The sequence below is a fragment of the Mirounga leonina genome, unplaced genomic scaffold (assembly GCF_011800145.1).
Source record: "Mirounga leonina isolate KUSES-001 unplaced genomic scaffold, KU_Mleo_1.0 Mir_166, whole genome shotgun sequence".
NCBI classification, from domain to species: domain Eukaryota; kingdom Metazoa; phylum Chordata; class Mammalia; order Carnivora; family Phocidae; genus Mirounga; species Mirounga leonina.
Window position 1 is genome coordinate 3,970,576 of NW_023270418.1, and position 20,620 is coordinate 3,991,195.

Here is a 20,620-nt window from a genome sequence, read left to right on the forward strand (position 1 = left end):
AAAGATGTACATAAGGTTAAAACTAAAGTACGTATCTACAGTATCCTTTTAAAAAATTGCTTTAAGTATGGATATAAGAGCTGACAATTTTATTTCCTCCAGTATTTCTTTTTTTTTTTTTGAAGATTTTATTTATTCATTTGAGACACAGAGATACAGAGAGAGAGAGAGAAAGAGAGAGAGAGCATGAGCAGGGAGAGAGGCAGAGGGAGAGGGAGAAGCAGGCTCCCCGCTGAGCCGGGAGCCCGATGTGGGGCTCGATCCCAGGACAATGGGATCATGACCTGAGCCGGAGGCAGACACTTAACCATCTGAGCCACCCAGGCGCCCCTTCCTCCAATATTTCTTAAAAATAAAAGAAAAGAGAAGTTCTTAACATTACTCAATGACAAGAAATAGTTGACGTGATTCTTGAGTTTAGGTAATGGAAGATGGCAATGTCTTCTTAAAGTATCTATTTCCCATTTGCACTAAAGTAAATGGGCACATTCATAAAATGATCTATAAAACTATACTTATAAAAAATACTATACTTATTCTTGAAAGTATTATATTTAGATTATTGACACTTTAAGATTAAAATTCATTCATAATTCATTAGAGAGAGTTAAAATGTAATGCAATCATTTAGAGCTTTTTTTTTTTTAGGAAAAGCCTAATTTTGAAATTGAATTACTCAGAAGGATAATAGTTGCTGACATGTTTAAATAATTCAACAGTGTAAATTATTAGTAAGGTTGTTTTAAAATATTTATTCCGTATATATGTGCAAATATATATATGTATATTTATGCTTGCCTTTAAATGTGCCTTTATATATATATATATATATATATATATGTATATATTTATGCTTGCCTTTAAATGTGAAGTGGCTTTAATTATTCATAGTGTAATGGTCTTCCTACAAACTGCTGTACCCAACTAGAAAGCAGGCATTGATTTTCTACAGTTTACCAGCTTCTTTTAGAGTCATCTGAAGTTGAATATAGAATTTAGAAGTATGAAGTTCTCTAAAGGTGATAAAGATAAATTTGAGACAGTAGGTCTGTTTCCTATAACCATGTGTTGACTTGAATCTTAATCAGATACCTTATAAAAAGGTTAATCTTTTAGTTAAAATCTTTTCATTAAAGGATGGACATCTATTTCTGAGTTTAAGCATTTTAGCTATCTCAAAATTTAAAGTATCTGTCTAATTTCAGACTTGTATTGCATAGTATTTCTGAATAGAATGAAATTCAAAAAAATATGCCATCACATTTTTAGTTAGCATAGAAAATATGCTAAATACTACTGTTCTCATTTACACATTTGGGGTAAAAATGTTTTCTCAAAATACATTTTAAGAATAAAATATAGTAGTTTCAAGCACCTAAACCTACCATAGTGCCCAACAAAATGGGTCCAAGTCCCATTCACTATGCAACAACTTCTTGTTTCCAATAAATCTATTTCTTTTTGGTGTTTTAGGGCTTGTTTGTTTCCTCCCTCTTTCTCAAGATTTTTGGTTAAATTAGATAATTTACAAATAATTATAAAATGCAAGATACTTTCAATAAAAGCTTCTTGAGACACATAATTTTGTCTGAGCATTTTAAGAAGTTTCTGTTCATTTTCTGGAAAGATACTTATCTGATAGTGTAAGTGAAGGTCATGTGTTAGTCAAGTCAATGTTAGCATCAGTAATAAGCATACCTTAAAATATATAGTTTCTCAAACATGGTTAAAGTTGATTTCTTGCTCACACAATATCTAAAACAGGGGCTTCTGGTAGACTGGTGGCTTTCTTCCTATTAGTATGTGATTCTGAAACTCAGGATTTTTCCATCTTGTGTTTCTGCCTTCTTTAAATGGCCTTCAACTTCCCAGTTCTTGCCTGAGTCACATCAGTGAGAAGGAAAGAGCATCAAGGAATGATGAATGGGAGGTTTTTATAGGCCATGTCTGGAAATGGCTCATTTCCCTTCCTTCACCTTCCATTTACCAGAATTTGGTCATGGCCACAGCTAAGTGCAAGGGTGCTATGGAATGTAATGTAGTTGTATTACCTGAAGAAAGGAGAAATGGGTTTAATTTTATAGTTAGCAAAACAGATCCATGCACATGTTGGAATGAGCACTGGGTGTTATATGCAACTAATGAGTCACTGAACACTACAACAAAAACTTATGATGTATTTACTATATGTTGGCTAACTCAACATAATGAAAAAGTTTTTAAAATTAAATTATCTCAATATAAAAAAGATCATTTTAAAGTTATAAACCACTATTATATAAATTCAATTCTCTCCTTTTTTTAAGATTTTTATTTATTTATTTGTCAGAGAGAGAGAGAGAGCACAAGCAGGGGGAGCGGCAGGCAGAGGGAGAAGCAGGTCCCTGCTGAGTAAGGAGCCCGATGCAGGCACTCGATCCCAGGACCCTGGGATCATGACCTGAGCTGAAGGCAGACGCTTAACTGACTGAGTCACCCAGATGTCCCTTAATTCTTTATTTTATAAGCTATTCTAATATGACTTAATAGTTTTCCTGAGCACATACTGAATAACTTTAAGAATAAGAATTAACTGTGTAAGTTATGTCTGTGATGTTGATCTGACAATTTCAATTTAATCAAATTGAGATGAATGAAAAAAAGGATAGTATGGATTTGGCCAAAATAATGTGATTGATTGTTAACTCAGTTTAACTACAGGGGAGTGAATTTGTTTGCTATATAATTGAATTTTATTTTTGTGGCAGAGGATATCCACGGTCATATCAATGATTGGTGCACATTTAGTTGCAGGACCACTAGGTGCCTGGGAGCTGAGAAAAGGGGAACAGAGATTCCTGTGAGGGTAACTTCACCATTATTAGAAATGCAAGGGGACTGGTGGGTCAACTAGATCAACTCTTGTAAAAACTGTAGGGGCCAAGGGCAAGCTCGCAAAATGTGCCACTTTGGCATGTTGGTTATTTTAAATAAACGTTAAAGAAACAACCCAGAGGCGCCTGTCTGGCTCAGTTGGTGGAGCATGTGATTTTTGATCTCGGGGTTGTAAGTTTGAACCCCATGTTGGGTGTAGAGGTCACTTAAAATAATTTAAAAAAAAAAGAAAGAATTCATACAAGGACACTCAGACCCTCCTCTAAACCCCTGAAAGCAGGAAACAAATCTTCCATATGAAAAATATCCTTCTTATACTAAGAAGTAAAAAGACATCCTTATCCCCAGAGATGGGGACTTTAAAGTGGAGAAAGCTATAAAAATAACCTTTGTTGCTTTTTACTAATCGACTCTCTCAGCCCAAATTCCGTTTAGAATTCCTTACTAACTAAAGTTCTCAAACACCATTTTCCTTATCCTGTAAAGTCCTCACAAATTTACCATCTCTTTGTCTAAAATGTACAAAAACTGTCTGTGGTCATTTCTTGGGGCCTTAATTTCATGACTGGTCTTCCGTGCACACATAATAAAACTTCGTTTTTTCCTCCTTGTTAACCTGTCTCATGTAAATTTGATTCTCAGTCTACCTAGAAGACCTTGAGGTTAGAGGAAGAGTTCTCCCTCCCCTATGAAACAAAATTAAAGGAAGACACGTGTAAAATAGTCAACAATGAAAGCACAATCATCTTGAATGATTGTGCCTCCTGCACATTGCACTAACTGGCAAGTAGGGGTTGAAATCCTGCCTGTGCTCTGCTGAATAAGACATGTGCCCGGGGGCAGGCCTGGGTAAGCCAGAAAGGAAGGGAGCTATTTGGTTTAAGGAAGAATGTGCTCCAGTACACGTCTGTAGAAGCTCTTAGAGGCCCTGAATAAAAGTGGGCAAACAGAACATTTTTTAAGTTCCTGAACCTAATTCCAGCGGTTCTGTATATGTGGAAGGGCTTCCCACAAAACACCGAGCAATCCTCAGACTTTTTTTTTTAAGATTTTATGTATTAATTTATTTGAGAGAGAGAGAGTATGTAAAGGAGCTAGGGTGGGGAGGCTGGGTGAAGAGGGGCACAGGGAGAAGTATATTCCTTGCTGAGCAAGGAGCCCGATGCAGGGCTCAATCCCAGGACCCCGAGATCATGACCTGAGCCAAAGGCAGAAGCTTAACGAACTGAGCCACCCAGGCGCCCCAATCCTCAGACTTTGGACCAACTCGTTATAGGTCAGAGGTTCCCAAAACCCTCTCCTTGGGTTCAATTAATTTGCTGGAGCAATTCACAGAACTCAGAGAAACATTTTACTTACTAGATCATCAGTTTATTATAAAATGATATAATTCAGGAACAGTCCAATGGAAGAGATATGTAGGGCAGGGTATGGAGAAAGGGCATGGAGCTTCCATGTCTGCCACCCTCCCCAAATCTCCACATGTTCACCAACCCAGATGTTCTCTGAATCTAATCCTTTTGGGTTTTTATGGAGTCTTCATGACGTAGTTTTGGTTGATTAAATCATTGGCCATTGGTGATTTATTTAACCACCAGCCTGTCGCATTCCTGGGAGGTCTGGGGTCGGACTGAAAGTTCCAAACCTCTAATCACTTTGTTGGTTCTCCTGGCAACCAGCCCTCATCCTTGGGTATGGTCCAAAATTCACCTCATAAACATAACAAGACACCTTGACTGTTCTCATCTCTTAGAAAAGTCCAAGGGTTTTAGGAGCTTTGTGCCAGAAACGGGGATGAAGACCAAATGATATTTCTTATAAATCACAGTATCACAGTGTTACATCAAATGTTCAGGTTGATGGGGTAAACCCAAAGGCAGTCAGGGAAAGCGGAGAGTTTTAGGAATGTGGGGCTTGATTTCTTTATTTCTGAAATGACAGTTTGACTAGATCATTTTTATTGTTCTATTTAAATTTAAGAATCTATGACTTTGAAAAATACATTCTACCATGTATTTTCATTGATGCACATTAATATTCATGGGTAAAATATTTCGTTTACTTATAATATCATTTGTTTCAAATACCTTGGGTCCTAATTTTTAACGAAGTCAAATCAAGACCAAAGAAATTTAATTTTCTTGGCCAAAGGTGTATTTTTAATTTCTCTTTTAATTTTTCTGAAAGGTTAGGGGTGAGTTTCAAATATCCTTTATGGTCTGTTTGAAGTTCAAAATCTAATGAGAAGTGTTAAAAGCTTTATTTTATCTTTTCCAAATGAAAGCAGTGTATTTGTAAATGAGTTAGTGACGTCCTGCTGCCAGCAAAGAACGAAAAGAAGTTAAATCATGCTGTCTTTGGTCAAAACCACAGATCACTTTCTTGGCCTCCTCGGAAAGAACTGACCATCATTCTTAGTCAGGTCTAGCATGACACTAGAATGTATTTTACAGGTTTTGTGAGAGATGTCTAAATATTTTTAGCCCTTTGTTCGTTCTGAATCAGAAAACTTTTTTTCATTGCTAAAAGAAATTTGTGATCCTTAGTTTTTTTAAAGGAGAAATTATTTTTGGATAGGCTCACAAATGTGAAAATTGAGCACTTAAGTTAACTCTGTAAGCTCTATTTCAACTGTAATTCCTTCACTCTCTACTACCTATAGGGGGTTGGGTAGTACTGTCTTCAGGATAAGAAGATGTGCATTCTTTTTAATTAATTGATGTTAGAGCAAGAGAGTATCTGTAATGCAAAAATGAGGCATTAGTTACAGTCTCAAGATCAGAAAGACATAAAATGTTGCCTTCTGTCACACTTGAAGATTACACATGCTGCCAGATGAAAACAATACTGACAAAAATGTGACCAATGTGTCACATTTTGAAGTTAATTTTCAGGTTTGTAATTCCAGAACCCTCACTACCATGGGTGAAATCTTCACGTTTTGTGATTCTTAATCAAAATTCTTTCCTTATAACCACTGTATCTTAATTTTTAAAATTGTTTAAGTTTAAACTGCAATATATTTATTTTTTAAAAATTATGGTTCTATTTATTGCTTGGAGATGGTTGTCTTCTAATAAAGAGATTCTCATTTTGATCACAAGGATGTGATCTCCATGTTTAATATGTAATGATTTATGCCAGCAGTTCATTCACTCAGCAGTGACTGAGTACCTGTTAACTGGGACAGCAGGATACCTCTTTTTGAAGTCAGGTCGCCTGGGTTCAGATGTCTGTTCTGCGATTTAGTAGCAATGTAAGCATGGTCTGAGTTTCCTTACCCAGGAACTGGAGATAACATAATACCTACTTCTCCGGGCTTTAGGGACTTAAAGTATATTGTCTTCCAGCATTTAGTACAGTGATTGGTGTCTTAGTTAGTTTGGGCTGTTGTAACAAATATACATTAGACAGGGTGGTTTAAATGACAAACATTTATTAATTTCTTACAGTTCTGGAGGCTGGGAAGTCCAAGATCAGGGTCTTGGTAGATCCAATGTCTGGTGAGGGCCTGCTTCCTGGCTTACAAGATGGCTAATTTCTTGTATCCTGAGATGACAGAGAGCAGAGAGGGAGAAAGCAAGCTCTCTCCTGTCTCTTCTTATAAAAACCAATCCCATTTGCAAGGGCTCCACCCTTATGACCTAATTACCCCCAAAGACCTCATCTCCTAATACCATCACATCGGGGGTTAAGAGTTCAACATAAACATTTGGGGGGTGCCTGGGTGGCTCAGTTGGTTAAGTGTCTGCCTTCTGCTCAGGTGGAAATCCTGGGGTCCTGGGATCGAGCCCCGCATTGAGCTCCCTGCTCAACGGGGAGTCTACTTCTCTCTCTCCCACTCCCCCTGCTTGTGCGCTCTCTCTCTTTCAAATAAATAAGTAAAATCTTTAAACATAAATAAATAAACATTTGGGAAGGGGGCACATTCTATTCTGCCCATAGCAGTTGGCAGATAGTAAATGCTCTATGAATATGTCTGGTTCTTATTCTCATTGTACCTTCTTATCGTGTGTCAGGCATTAGTCTGTATTGGAGATAAATGAGCATAAAGCAGAGTTCTTAGCCTCAAGGATCCTTCCACCTAGTGGATAACTCAACAACTTGATTTTATGAAATAAACCAACAAGCATAATATGGTGTGACGAGCAGTGGTGTGGAGTGATGGAAGTCTGCACACGTGCTACCGGGTCACAATGGGAATCATCTGAATGGCACTGGAACTAGTTGGTGGAAGAAGAGTTACATCGCGGATCCACCCTAGCATACCCACTGCTCTGAGGCTTTAATCCCCTCTGCCACCTGTCCTAAATCTGACATTCCTTTCACTTGGCATGGACCATCAGCTTCTCCACCCTTCCAGGAGTCTTCATAGCAGTGTGCTTGCAACGTCTCTCTCCTTGGTCCTTGCCAAGATGATGATGCTATACACCAGGAAGTGCTTCCAAATAGATAGACTTCCCTGAGCCAATTTAATATTCCATTCCCCTTGATCTTACACACTCAGAATCAGTCCAATACACACACGTGTGTGTTCTCCCTGCTTTCACTGGTACCTGCGGACCAGGTCTTGCAACTGCCTTAAAGTACAGTCCCTTTCTTTCCTATCAGGCCCAGGATGTGGCTGGCTGGGTTAAGTTGTGACTTAACTCGAGTTTTTAACCTAATGGTCAGCAGGGGAGTTGAGACTTAAGCTTTTGTGTGGTGGCATGACCTTCACGTCCTCTTTAGGACAAGAGGGGAGAACCAGTCCTTGAAGGCTTAGCCACTCTGCTAGCTCAGAACTGAAGAAAAATGAGAATACCCTCTGCTAGATAATGTTTTCCAGAGAAACACGGCTTTGCTCTAGTTTTTCCATAATACTTTCATTCTTTTACATTTTTATATGTGTATAAACGTTAGGGAGGATTTTTAAAAGCATAAACTTGATGATTTTGTCCTTTATCATGTAAGATTTACTTTTCAACTTTTAGAAAAAGATCTGGATATGTATTGGGTTGCTAATTTATATTTAACATGACTTGCCTTTTACAAAAGCACTGATTAGAAAAGAGATGACTATCATTTGATTTTGATAAAACAAATTCTTCCATGGAGGTTAAAAGAAAATCAACAGTTAAGAAAGATTTTGAAGCATAAGAATAATCATCTCTACTCTTAAATGAATAATGAAAATGTGTGTTGAAATGTGTTATGACTCCTGAGAACCTTTCTCATAAGTAGTGATAACATAAGCTCCTGTTGTTTTCATATAGATGTGTGGTTTTGGCAGCCAAACATCAGTTTTTCAGACTTGAAGTAAAAACAGAAAATCGACTTCTTGTGAAAGCAAAACAAAACGGGGTGCCTGGGTGGCTCAGTCGTTAAGCGTCTGCCTTCGGCTCAGGTCATGATCCCAGGGTCCTGGGATCGAGCCCCGCATCGGGCTCCCTGCTCCGTGGGAAGCCTGCTTCTCCCTCTCCCACTCCCCCTGCTTGTGTTCCCTCTCTCGCTGTCTCTCTCTCTCTGTCAAATAAATTAAAAAAAAAAAAAAACTCTTAAAAAAAAAAAAGAAAGCAAAACAAAACGTACTTACTATAGATGCCTATTATAGCTTTTTACCTTTGTTTTTCTTTAAATAGTTTGGAGTTATAGCAGGTGTTTTACGATTTACTGTAACTCAGTTTAACAAATGACGAGAGTTGGGGTTGTGAACATAACACCCAGAACTAAAGCACTATTCCTGGTGAGTGTTGGTGGTGGAGTAAGATGGTTTAGAAGCTGCTGGGATCAGTCACAGCTCACTTTTGTGAACTGGTGGGCAAGCCAGCCAAACTTAATGGCCAAAGAGCAGAAAGCGTGCCTGCTGGATTTTTGAAATTGTTGATAATTTCTGTGATAATACAGTGGTCTCTGATGCAGTGACCTTTTGAAGTAAAGTAGAGCAGATGTAACATAACTACCTCTAGTAACAAAAGCAAAACAGATATAGAAGCAAAAGAAATTAAATCCATTTTAGGGTGTCAGGCAAGTACAGGCAGGTGGAACCTGATTATAAAAATAGACATGACATTTGGAGAAATACTTTACTAGTTTTAAGTTGCCAGAATATCTTTATTCGTATGTCCCCTTCCAAAATTCTATTGACATCTGGAGAATATAGTGACCAATATTAATAACTTGGCACATACATTACTTTCCATTGGTGTAATATTTCCCTTTCAGACTTCCCAACTTGGGTAGGGGGACTGTTATTTGTATTTTTTTGTTTGTAACCAAACCAAACTCATCCATTTTGAAAATATCTGTTGAGCAACTACCATGTAAAGCCTGGGTGTCTCAGTCGGTTAAGTGCCTGACTCTTGGTTTCAGCTCAGGTCGTGATCTCAGGGTTGTGAGCTCAGGGCCCACATCAGGCTCCACGCTCAGCAGGGAGTCTGCTTAAAGACTCCCTCTCCCCCTCCCATGTGTACTTTCTCTCTCTCTAAAATTAATAAATAAATTAAAAAAAACAAACACTATAAAAGGCATTGGGTTGAATGCCAAAGGGAAATGGACACAGATTTTTGGCCTCAGGGAATTCATAATGCTTTAGAGCACGTAAATGAATAACCAGTATGCAGAATAGGGCAAGTCAGGCTGAGAGCATTTCTTTATTTAATTTTTATAAATATCCTGCCTCGTTTCAAAACTTATTGAAAATGGTTTATTGGAGCTATATATTTTATAACCTAATCGAACTAGAGCAAGTAAGAGATATTTCATGGTAAAAATGTAACTTGAAGTTAAGATAAGGCCTAGGTATCAAACATATGCTTTTTATGGAAGAGAAGAATAAGTTTTATCAGCGACCATCGTATCAGATAAGGACAAGTTTCCTTGATGTTAAGCACTGAGGGAAATGTCCCTTAGGGTTTCCTATAACCAGGCATCATGTATTACAGTGTAATAGATCCTCAATAAATGCAGTAAATACTTCAGTGAATGTTCTACAGCAGTTTCTTATGAGAGGATAGTTCAGGTAGTTCAGTGAAAGCAATTTTGTGAAAAGACAAAACAATGCATTCCTGAGGTTTCTGAGGGTCACATTGTGCCAGAGATAAACTTTAGACCATCTAAATGCTGTGCTTTTCATCCTGTGTTAAAAACATACTTAAAGATGCATGGTGATGCATAAGTCACAGGACACCATAGCACAAATTCAATCAGTGTTGTTATATAAAAAATTATTTTTTAAGTAGTTTTAAAAATTTATACAAGAGAGAGGGAAGAAGGGAGAGTGATGGGAGAAAGAAGGTGGAAGAGGAAGAAGAAGAGGAGGAGGAGGGGGTAGAGGAGAAGAGGAAGAAGAGGAGAAGGAGGAAGACAAAGAAATTTACCATACATTAGGGTTTGAGAATTTCAGCTCTTGAGAAATAGGTTGAAGTTAAATATATGAGTTGAATCTGTTTAGGATATAATCCATGGGGCTCAGACCTCAGGCTGTGTCCTAATCTCTGGGTATCTTCCACAACCCATGACTTTCTCCATCCCACATTAATAATAGTAGAGTTTCTACTGATGTGACAGATGAAGAGACTGGAGAGAAGTAAGGCAGGTTTAGAAGAAGAGAAATTTGCTTAGAGTAATGGTTAAGAACATGGTTTTGGAGTCAGAGAAAAACTGAGGTGAAAATCTCATGCTGCCATTTATTAGCTGTGTGACCTTGATTAAAGTTACTTTATGTCTCTAGCCTCATGTAGTATTCTCATCTCTAAACAGAGATGATAATGATACCAACTTTATAGGTTATTTCAAGGGTTACATTGTGTATATAATTAATTTTTCAATAATAGGTGAATATTAAATACTCAAATGTATACTAGCTTCTGCTGCTGCTTATGACATAGAAGAAATAATGTCTTAGTTATTTAAAACAGTAATTTTAATAGTTGAGTTCCAAGCATGGATGGTAAATTGACTTTGAAGATGATTTCAAAAGAAGAGTTCTAAATATGTTTCATAAATTTGAGAAGCTGACCCAAAACATTGCTATTAAGAATAACATGCATTTGGGGGCACCTGGGTGGCTCAATCAGTTAAACATCCGACTCTTGATTTTGAGTCAGGTCATGATCTCAGGGTTATGAGATGGAGCCTTGCATCGGGCTCTGTGCTGGGCATGGAGCCTGCTTAAGATTTTCTCTCTCTCTCTCTCTCCCTCTGCCCCTACCCCCTTCATTTTCTCTCTCTCTCTCTTTCTCAAAAACCAAACAAACAGAATAAGATGCATTTGGCATATTTATTACTAAAAAATTCTGCCTTAGATTCATATTGTGCATTATAGTTTATTTTGCATTCAATTTTATTTGCTCTTACATAAATTCTAAATTGTTGAAACAATTGAAATTGATGTAACAAGGACAAGGCAGTTCTTTTTTTTATGCAAAGTATCTTCAACTTTCATTTGAGAGAAACATAGTAACATTTATATGTCACTTAAATAAAAAAAGGTTCACCTGGAAGCCCCCAGCTCTCATTTACTTTTCATTTTGTATACGATCTTTAAGCTTTGCAGGTACACGTATGTATTTAATTTGTGTTTTGTATCTTTATTAAAAACATTTTGAGCCCCTCCTATGGGCCACACACTGAGCTCCAAGAGTAGGGGTGTCACCTCCTCTTTGCTTGGTCTCCTGGAGGAGGAGGGTAGCTCCTGAGGGCAGCTCTGTCCCTTTCCTGGAGCAAGATCAGCCCCAGCTCCCCGGCTGAGACCTGAGCCTGGCTTCCTCCCCCACTGGCAGCAGTGTCCAGAGCCCAGGAGCTTTGTTGGGCCTTGTCCCTGGGTGCTTGTGAGGTGCTGGAGTTAGGAGGTGGACGGGTGTCTGGGGCACCTGTGGGCTTGGTGATTAAGATGGAGGCCACTTCCTCTCCTTCGTGACAGGAAAAGGTCATATCCCAGCTTCCATCCAAGAGGAAGCTCTGTGCCGTTCACTTTCCTGGGCCTTGAGCAAGTCCTCGGCTCCCTCCCGCCAGGCCCGCGTCCTCATCGAGGAAAGTGAGGAGCAAGTGAGGTCTGCTGGGGCCTGACCTGGACAGAGAGCGTGCAAGGGAGCCAGCTGATGGCATCACCTTCGCTCCCCCCACAACAAAGACAAAGCAGACATTATGATGCTCATTTATCAGATGGGGAACTTAAAGTTCATAGAGTCTTTGACTTATTAAAGAGCAGGCAGCAGAGACAGAACATGGACATATTCTCAGAGCTTCAGGAATTCTTTCACTGCCCTGTGCTGCCTAAAAAGAAGTCTCAATTCAGCCTTTGCACTTAAAAAAAATTATAATTTCAGGGATTAATTGCTTATTACGGAACAGACTTTATGTATTAAAAATGAACTAATCACTTGGTCTTCACAGTACTCCTAGAGGGATATGCTGCTCTCCTCTCCCTTTTAGAGATGAGAGAAGCAAGGGACCTAGTGGGACATAGTGTTTATTGACTGTACTTTGATCTCTTCCCAAAGACTGGCTGAAATAGAGATTGTAGTGTCTCCAAATGCTCTTATATACCAGGGACATCAGAATGTGATCTTATTTTTTTTTCAAAGATTTTATTTATTTATTTGACAGAGAGAGACACAGCGAGAGAGGGAACACAAGAAGGGGGAGTGGGAGAGGGAGAAGCAGGCTTCCCGCCAAGCAGGGAGCCCTCCCCAGGGCTCAATCCCAGGACCCTGGGACCATGACCTGAGCTGAAGGCAGATGCTTAACGACTGAGCCACCCAGGCGCCCCAGAATGTGATCTTATTTGGAAAGGGGGTCTTTACAGATGTGATTAATTAAAGATTTGGGTATGAAATCCTCTTGGATTTAAGGTGGGCGCTAAACCCAATGACTGTTTGTGTAAGAGGAGAAGAGGACACAGAGACATGCACAGGGAAGAAGGCCCTATGGAGATGAAGGTTCGAAGGGCAAGTTCTGAAGCCAGCCGGTCTGGGTTCAAATCCTGGCCTACCTCTTTCTAGATGTTGGGGCTTGAGCAAGTTACCTAATCTATTCAAGCCTTTATTTTCTCATTTGTAGAATATACATAGAATATGAAGAAAGACAGCAAAACAGATACATTCCTATTTCATATGGCCACTAAGTATGCCAATATTCCAACAGAGATTTTCTTAATGGTACCAGGGAAACTCTCACCAATGAAGCTGTCTGAAATTTATGGTTTTATAAAATTTTTTTAAAAACACTTCCATTTTGGGGGGACCTGGCCAGCTCAGTTGGTAAAGCATGTGACTCTTGATCTCGGGGTTGTAAGTTTGAGCCCCATGTTGGGTGTAGAGATTACTTAAAAATAAAATCTTTTTTTAAAAAAAAGCACTTCCATTTTGTGATAAAAATTGGAAAAATAAAGAAGTAACATAGTATCAAATAGATCTGATAGATACTGATAATATAGATATATCTCCTTTTCATTCAATATTTTTTTTCTTCACTCTGGCTATGAGTAATGTACTTACTGATGAGTATGAATTATGTTTGGTACATACATTCCAAGTGCTCATAAACCTAGGAATGTAAAAACAAGAGAATAATTATACTTAGTTTTCAAAATCGATTAGATATATAGTATTTATTTTACTTGTGTTCCACCTTATTGAATTACCTACCATCTGTGATTTAGGCATATGGGCTATCAGTAGTATCTCCAAATAGCCCCTGATCCTCCCATCCCCATTGCAAACCTGCCATTGGTGAATCTCATGTTTTCCAAGTCCTTTTATGGATTCATTTAATAAGCAGATATTCTAGATAGATTTTGCTATTAGAAGAATACCTGAAAACATGTAGCTGTATTCAACAACTAACAACCACAACTGGGTCTAGTAAATGAAGCTATTGGAACAACTGACAATATAATGAAAGAAGCACCTAAGTACAGCTCAGAAAATGAAAGCAGAGGGCTGGGACACTAGCAAAGGACTAATCGGAGGTACTCATCAGGGAGGTATGTTAGAGCTGCCTCTTGAAAGAAGTGTTTGCCTAATGGACAAGGTGGAATGAAGTCTGGAGGCCTGGGGAAGCCAGTGAACGCCACTCGCAAGGCAAATGCACAGGCAGAACACTTAAAGACAAAATACTGTGTTAGAGAACTTGTCTTCAGTTAAATACATTGCATGTTCCCAACCTAATAGAAGTCACAGTGTTGAAAAGAAATGGTGCTGGGGAGATGGTGAGGCTTTCATTAAGAAGCAACCTGCTTGTAAATGGGACCCAAGGGAAGAGTACACATGGAGGCTCATGTATCATGTGTCTAAAGTTTTAGAAGTTCTAAATTAAGCTAACTGTTAAATAAAATATATATCTTCCTACATTCCATATATACCTTCATATTGGCCTGGCAGATCAGGCTATTATCTAGAAATGTTGGCCTTACTGGATTTCAACAGAATGGCCCAACAACAAAAGAGCTGGTCCACAGTTGACTTTCTTTTCCCCCCACACGTGATTCCACCTTGTGCCAAAAGGGGCCTGTTGTTCATGCATGTGGACACTCCAGCCCACAGCTCTGCCACATCCCTGCAAACAGCAATTTCTTAAACATTCACTGGGACTAGAGATACACCTAGTGGTGACACGGTTCACTCTTAGGAGAAAGGAACTTGGAAGAGGCCATTACAGGCCCTGGAAGAAAGTTCAGTTTCATTTGGTCAACAAATTAGATGAACCTAGGAATCCTGAGAGTAATCTTGAGGGTGTCAGATTGTCTCCTCCCTTTGGCCACACAGTCTCTTCTTCCCTGGAGGGTAAAGGTATGACCAGAGTAGAGCCATTATTGGACCTTCTAAAGTGTGGAAACTGGAGCCTTATATGCTACTTTTAGGGTCCTGCAGACTAAAGAAAGCTACCGAAGACTTTTAAACAGTGGATGTTCTGTATGTGGCTTTGCTTTTTACCTAGCTATAAATTAGGGGAAGAGATGGATAGGAATTCTTTTCCTTTCAAGGAGAGGCAATATTGCATTTTGTCAAACCTCTTCAAAAGGCCTCATTTACTAAAGTGTCTCCTGATAGATAGATTTAGAATGGGCAAACTATTAAAATGTATCCATGACCATTTTCCTATGTAATGTTCCATTTATTTCAAGTACCCCAAACAGTGCTTCCAAGCTGTGGATTTAATCCTTCTAATGAGACACCCTAACCTTGAGAGTAATAGATGTACTTCAAAAGAGATTTGCATATTTCTATGTTAAGCTTCATACTACTGCTCCTGACATTTTCTGTTGACTTTGACATAAAAGAGGCAGAGGGAAGAAGAGAGTCAGACTGTTTAACGAACATAACCTGGAAGTGTTAAACTTCCAAGCTAGGCAGCTTGGTTTAAAATAGCATCACCCAATTGCTCCTCATCCATCCCCTAAGGAAGCAGGCTGAGACTGGGCACCCATCCCCAAGCAATTCATCTTTGAAAACCATTCACCCACATGGTGACCAATATACAAAATAAATATAAGAATAGTGGTGAATGAAAGAATCATTCCAATATAATACAGCAAAATTTTAAACACATTGTACCTATTATCTCTGTGCCTAAGGATTGAAAATAAATCTCATTTAAAAAAGTACACATTACAAGCTAATGCTTTCAACTTCTCTTTAACATTGATCTTCCAGCAAGGAATGATTTGAACCTGAATTGATCTCTGAAATACAAGTAAACAAAACAAAACAAATTGTCTCTGTGGATGCCAGTGGTTTTCCTGTCACTCCATCTCTAGAAATGTAGATGTTGAGTTTGCTGGGTATACATGGTACATGATGGAAAGAGTTCTAGAGATGGCCTGACTCAAGTTCCGGTATCCTCATTTATATAACATGGACACTGAGAAAACTTACACTTTGGACATGATGGAATTTGACCCTTCCACAGGCATGGGAACTCTGGATTTTAATAAGTTCTTTGGGGTATATGTGGACCCAGAACTCACCCAAGCTGCGGATCCTAAGAGGTCTAGCTGAAAAGCAGAGTTTTGGGGTCCATTTTCTCCAAGACACTGGTGATTAACGACTTGGGTTGTCATTGAGCCTTGGAAAAGGTGATGGAAGCCATGAACCCCAGAATCAGAAAAGCACGTGTATCCATATACCCTCAAACTTTTGCAAGTAATTTCAGGGAGGTCCTGTCCTTCTCAGGACTTACTCATGGGACCACTTAGGTTGTCCTGGCCTCTTTATTCCTTCAATTATGATAATCTGCCTATGTTAGGCATTAATAAGTATAGATAGGATAAATCTTTTTCTTTTTCTTTTTTTTGAGAAGTGAATTAGGGAGAGGATATGGTCATAATTATAAAAAAAAGAAAAAACCCTCCTTTCTTCTTTCCATCAAAAAATGAAGTCTCTTGAAGAAAGGAGTCCTTAGCCATCCTAGAATTTCAATTTAATTAGGAGTCACTGCGTTGGGGCACCAGGATGGCTCAGTCGGTTAAGCGTCTGCCTTCAGCTCGAGTCATGGTCCCAGGGTCCTGGGATTGAGCCCTGCATCAGGCTCTGCTCAGTGGGGAGTCTGCTTCTCCTTCTCCCTCTGCCCCTCCCCCAACTCCTGTTCTTTCTCACTCGCTCTGCTCTCTCTCTCAAATTAGAAAAAAAATCCTTTAAAAAAAAAAAGAGTCATTGTATTTCCATGAAGTGCCCTTCCTTTAGACATGGCTATGAGGATAAGCACGCAGTGCCCTGTAGCCAGGGGTTATTTTTCTTAATCTCTCTGTATCTCAATTTATCTATAAAATACAGAGAATAATGATGTGTGCTTATAAGGTTATTATGAATACTGAATAAAATTAGACTTGTCATACATTTAGCAAAGTATCTGACACAGTAAACAGTAAATGTTAGCCATAATTTTTAATTTTTATAAGAAGAAAATTTATATGCAAAAGTGGTTTTGTGTGTGTGTCTGGGTTTTTTTACACAATGTGTATTTAAAAGAAAGTGACTATCAGAAAAGCAAATATGTAATGTTCTGTGTTGACATTTGCATTTGGACTTGTAAGTACGTTTTTAATAGGGTACTTTAGTAATAGGTACAGACCTCTTTTCTTTGAGGCTGGGCAGGTCACAGGGAGTGGAGTGAGGGAGATCAATGTAGTAATAAATATTTAATGCACATTGATGTAGTAAATGCTCTTATGAGCAATCCTAATTTGGAAGTTGTCATTCTCAAAGAAAAGTTTTGGGATGTTTAATAAGACAAACACAGGTTCTTTCCTTTTAAGAGAGAACACATTTTCAATTCCAGATTTCACAGGTTTAAATTTGATGAATGGAAGAAGAAAATGAATCTTGCCAGTGAAGTCACGGACGATGCAATGAGATTTGAATGCTAGAATCTCAGAGTGTTTGTAACAAAGCTTCTATTGGCATTAACTCTGCTATTTCTTTTCCACAAATCTACTTCTGTTGTCTTGTTTTCCATTTTAAAATTATAATTTGAGGGAAGATTGTCACTACATATTTGAATAGCTAACTATTATTCCTGTTTCAGTGTGATTGCACTGAATATGCAAATCCCTATCATCCAGCCCTGCGTTTGTGAACAGCTTGAAAATGGACATAACGGTGGGCACCTGGGTGGCTCAGTTGGTTAAGCGACTGCCTTCAGCTCAGGTCATGATCCCAGGGTCCTGGGATCGAGTCCCGCATCGGGCTCCCTGCTCTGCGGGGAGCCTGCTTCTCCCTCTCCCACTCCCCCTGCTTGTGTTCCCTCTCTCGCTGTCTCTCTCTCTGTCAAATAAATAAATAAATAAAATCTTTTAAAAAAAAAAGAAGAAAGAAAATGGACATAACGGGGTTAAGGCAGCACCTCGATTTTATTTTGCAATCCCACTCCTAGGCATCCAGGGAACGATGCTTACTATTTTTTTAACTTCATTGGTATTTAGGTCTCACAGGGAACGTGCAGTTACTTTCTTCTTCAGGATGTTCTTTTTTTTTTTTTTTTATGTTATGTTAGTCACCATACATTACATGGTTAGTTTTTGGTGTAGTGTTCCATGATTCATTGTTTGCCTATAACACCCAGTGCTCCATTCAATACGTGCCCTCCTTAATACCCATCACCAGGCTAACCCATCCCCCCCTCCCCTCCCCTCTAGAACCCTCAGTTTGTTTCTCAGAGTCCATAGTCTCTCATGGTTTGTCTCCCCCTCCGATTTCTTCTTCAGGATGTTCTAAGGGATTGAGGCTACAAATCCCACCCACCAGAAAGGAACAATAACTTTCACAGCCAATATATCCAGGTGTATTTATTGCAGGGATGCTTGGCTTTCTATTTCTTTCTACTGCTTCTATAAATCAGTGTCTTTTCTATCTTCTTTCAAGGAAAGGAAATCATTCTCTTTGTGATTCTACTTGGCCTGAAGATGAAATTTTAGCAAACTCTATTTCACATATGACGGTAGCATGCAAGACTATTTCTTCATAAATACCAGTGATGTCCACACAGCCTTTTTTCTTGGTGGCTCCTGAGTAGCTACTTGAAATGGTACTTGGCACTTTCGATTCCTACTTTCATGCTTTTTCTCACATTGTTTTTCATAGTTCTAATGATTTTTCATCTGCCTTTGTTTACATAAACTCTATTTGTGGTTCAAAATTTTATTAAAGCCTCATTTTCCCTACCAAGCTTTCTTTGACCACCCAATGTGAATTGATAGTCCTCCCCTCTCAACAGTATTGACCGTTTGTGACATTTATTTAACATTTATAAATGGCTGCCCACACAAAATCACATTTGGCTATTATATATGCAGGTGTACAAGGTAGATTTGCCAATGAGAATATCAGCTCCTCCAAGACAGAAATTATATTACTTTTTGCATAAACCTTAGGAACTAGTAGTGCTCCATCATCTAAACTGCAGAACCCAGAAATACAGTAAATGAAACTTTAGCTGTAGAGCTTTTTTGCCAGAACCCCTTCCAAGTCTCCATGTGTTCTCTCCCAGATATACAGGAGATAGTGATGCTCCAGTTACAGGCTAGAATCATGGAGGGTTGCCCTAATCAGGGTCATTCTTTGCCCTGGTGTTGATCCTGTGGCTATGGGTAAAATTTATGGGTTGGCTGCCCTTCAAATACCCTTTGTTTTCTTCCAACTCCCAGTGACTTCCTGCCCTTGGTAGAGCTAATCAAACTTCTGGACCCTATCTTTGAGCCCAAGGAGTAAGCTAGACAATGATAATGCTCTGCTCCTTGCTTGGAACCCATAAAATCACCAGATTCATGGCCATTTTCTCTGCCTTTCTCCATTCCAGGACTCACGGTGCAGAGAGGACCTATCTGAGCTGAATGGGGTCCATGTTGGAATTCCTCTAGGACTTTGTTCCTAGCAAAGAAGAAACTCCTGAGTAAGAAACTACAGAGAAAATGACATAGGCAGGATATCGATGAAGAGTTAGAGACTAATTTCTAAACTATTATAAATAAATTTCAATCATATATGCTGGAAGAAAGACTGAATTATCTTTCTGTTCTTTCAATGAAAAATGATTCTGTGAAGTTATTCTTTGTTGAAGTAATTGAAGAGTACTTAGCCAAAAATGGTAAGAAAAAGAGATTATGGAGGTATCACTTAGCATATGAATAATAACAATGGGCTTACATTATTTTTGGCTTTTGTGAGATTTATAATATTTGTCATCTTTTAATTAAATGTAGTATATTGTGATTTCTTTTAAATTCTGTACAAGTACTAAAGCACTCATTCTTGTACCTGGTTTTTATTTAAGGTGGTTTTCTTTTTCTGAGAAGACTTCTCCATTTGTAAAAGCTTCAGATGCCCCAAAACCTTTTTCCATCTCAGCCAGACTTGTGTATCCAACTGCTTCTGATGCGCTTCCATGCATGTTCCCGTGACGCTTCACAACGAAGAGGAATGTGCCTGCTTCTGTGAGCCCCAGGCCTTTGCGTCCTCCTGAGTTCTCTCTCTCCAAATGTGACCAGTTCTACCCACTTGGGCCTCAAAATTCAGGTCAGAAATCATCTCTGACCACACCTCTCGGCTCAGTTACTTCCCCTGCCTTGAGTTTCCATAGTGTCTGGTGCCTTGCTCTATCAGAGGACCCACCTCACTGAACTTTCACCTACTGTTTGTCCATTTTCCTCATTAGTTTCTTACATCCTTGAGCATAGGGACTCCTATCACTCATTTTTCCTCATAGCCTCATTCAGCACAGGGCCTGACTTAGAGTGGTCACTGACATAATACTCTTAAAAAGACGCATGAATTTCTTCCTGACTCACCCACAGAATTTCACTTTTCATTTCACTGATTCATTTTCTTAATAAGCAAGTAGTGGGTTCAAGACTACATGGCAGGGTCATGCTGGGGATGGGTGCACAATGAGGTTTAAGATGCAGAACTTGGGTTTTTTAAAAAGATTTTATTTATTTATTTGACAGAGAGAGAGAGAGAGCGCACAAGCAGGGGGAGCAGGAGAAGGAGAAACTGAGCGGGGAACCCAATGCGGGGCTCCATCCCAGGATCCTGAGATCATGACCTGAGCTGAAGGCAGACACTTAACCGACTGAGCCACCCAGACGTCCCGATGCAGAAGTTGGTTTAAGTTGCCTTTAAAATTTATTAAGCACTTTCTCTGCACTGGGCACAAAAGCCCTATCAGGTAAATATTATTATTATTGCCATTACTATTACTATGATGATGATGATGATGATGATGATGATGATGATGATGTCTTCTAGTAGATTAGGAAACCAAGGCATTT

At 39.0% G+C, this 20,620-nt stretch overlaps 1 long non-coding RNA gene across 2 annotated transcripts in view; it reads left to right on the forward strand.

Moving 5' to 3' along the window:
- LOC118015700 overlaps positions 1 to 20,336 on the forward strand; it is a 238,291-nt gene extending 217,955 nt beyond the window's left edge. The window contains exons 4-6 of one of the 2 annotated variants that reach the window (XR_004680684.1): positions 19,150 to 19,242; positions 19,624 to 19,865; positions 20,299 to 20,336. This is a non-coding gene — a long non-coding RNA (uncharacterized LOC118015700). Of the gene's footprint in view, positions 1 to 19,149; positions 19,866 to 20,298 lie in introns of both variants that reach the window. The other variant, XR_004680683.1, reaches the window with a different exon arrangement.
- Positions 20,337 to 20,620: the final 284 nt, after the last annotated feature.